General features: G+C 41.2%; 1 long non-coding RNA gene across 1 annotated transcript; it reads left to right on the plus strand.

Moving 5' to 3' along the window:
• Window positions 1–242: 242 nt before the first annotated feature.
• On the plus strand, window positions 243–1,447 carry LOC311126063. Its single transcript, XR_014612941.1, has 2 exons — window positions 243–362; window positions 642–1,447. It is a non-coding gene; the product is annotated as an uncharacterized lncRNA (long non-coding RNA).
• Window positions 1,448–2,279: the final 832 nt, after the last annotated feature.

Below are 2,279 nucleotides of genomic sequence, written 5' to 3' on the forward strand. Positions count from 1 at the left end.
CACTGTGTCTCCCAGAGTCTAGCCAGTTATTCTGCCCTTCAGCTTGTCCCCTGTGTCTCCCAGTCTAGCCAGTTATTCTGCCCTTCAGCTTGTCCCCTGTGTCTCCCAGTCTAGTCAGTTATTCTGCCCTTCAGCTTGTCCCCTGTGTCTCCCAGTCTAGCCAGTTATTCTGCCCTTCAGCTTGTCCCCTGTGTCTCCCAGTCTAGCCAGTTATTCTGCCCTTCAGCTTGTCCCTGTGTCTCAGAGTCTAGCGTGTGGTGATCAACTGTTGAAGAATGGAAAGCTAGACTGTAGAGACCTGCAGGCCTTCAGTCTCAAAGAACTCAACACTCACAGAAACTCTCTCAATAAGGCAATACAAGGTGAGGGTCACTCAGCTAATACACTGGATATACTTCCATTTTAGATACATTATATTTAATAGATATAGTATATTTCACCTTTTTCATTTAGAAGTTATACCAACCTCATTATTTTACATTGATTTCACCTTTGTCAAATGATCTGTAAACTCTGCCTTTGACCTTACATTTTGTGTGTGCCTGTGTGTGTGTGTGTGTGTGCCTGTGTGTGTGTGCCTGAGTGTGTGCCTGTGTGTGTGTGCGGTGTGTGTGTGCCTGTGTGTGTATATATCCCATCAGACCTGAGCACAGAGCCTGGTGGTTGACCTCCAGACTCGGGACCAGCTGAGGACGGAACAGGACGCCATGCTGCTGGAGGTACAGGGTATGACATCACTCTGACCCAGTCCCAGGCAAGGTGGGGGACAGTTGTGTCACGGATTTGGAACTAGAAATTCCTCTCTAGGGTTCTATCTCTATGAGAAGTCCCGTAACCATAGAATCCTTCTAATCATTCTAAATCTATGGTGAGTCGTCATCACATCAAATTGAATCCCGGTGTCGGTGATGTCACAATTAATCGATGTCGGATTAGACACTCTTCTTCAAATGAAAGGATGAGTCAAATCACTCTGAAGAGACTGCATCACTCCTAAATACTTTTTGATTGAATTGCACAGCGTTTTGTTTTTATTTTATACCCAGTGAGCAAAAACTGGTTGAAATGACATGATTACACCCAGTTTTACATCATTATGACATCACATCAACCAGTTTTGTTTGCCCTCTGTGTTTTTTTGCGGTAAATCAAATGGTATGTCTGGACTGTTATCTGGACTGTTAGTGTTGTAGTGTTTTAGGGGGAAATAACTAATATTATAAGGGATTAATAAACTGCTATTGCTGCCCATGGATCGATCTAGCTCTAATATCATCGTCATCCATATATTGAAATGTAATGATTGTTTGGTAGCACATTATTCGAACAATGCGTCATATACATTGAATAAAGGTGATTCTGATTGCATCATAATAATATCATAGGATTTTCTTGTCACTGAGTGTTATGACGTAGAGTTCAAATAAAGTTTTACAGATTGTTTTTATTCTTGTTGTTTGGACACATTTCATTGTCTTCAGTTCTATCTCCTGGCATGTTTTAATGAATGTATGTATGTATGTATGTATATGTATGTATATGTAGTATGTATGTATGTATGTATGTATGTATGTATGTATGATGATCGTCAAATGAGTCAGTCATAGAAAGGGACATTACTAACCAAACAGACACACACAGTAACGTGCAACTCAATGACTTGGCATTGAAAGAGGGGAATATAAGTTGAGTATTATATCAGCCTGCATTCATAATGCTGTAATGACAAAATGTCTACCGATCAGCCGACCGACAAGGTCCCTGAGCAAGCCTCGCCTGTTTGGGGCTGTTGTCATAAAACAGTTCTGCAAGGGAGTAACACACACACACACACACACACACACACAGATATATACACACACACACAGATATACAAACACACACACACATAGATATACACACACACACGCAGGGAGCGTTGGGATTGTGTGCTGTTTACATGCATTTACACGTCGTCACAGGAGTGAGTTTGACGTCACTTCCTTTTGATGTTCTATTCTTCAATCATTTTGTATTGAATAAACAGGTTGGCAATGCTACATATGTAGGTGTGCTAGTGCTATTTTGCATGTAGCTGTATCTATAGATGAATTAAGTAAGTAGCATAATGTATTTGCATAATGTATTTAGCATGGATGTAAATTGTATACATTGCCTGAGTGTTGGGAGGTGTGTGTCTGTGTGTGTGTGTGTGTGTGTGTGTGTGCTTGTGTGTGTGTGTGTGTGTGTGGGATTTGCCCTGGTCAGAGTTTGCCTTAGCCAAATGTCTAGATCAGCAA

Source organism: Coregonus lavaretus (genome assembly GCF_964263955.1).
Source record: "Coregonus lavaretus genome assembly, contig: HAP1_SCAFFOLD_731, whole genome shotgun sequence".
In the NCBI taxonomy this organism is placed as follows: Eukaryota; Metazoa; Chordata; class Actinopteri; order Salmoniformes; family Salmonidae; genus Coregonus; species Coregonus lavaretus.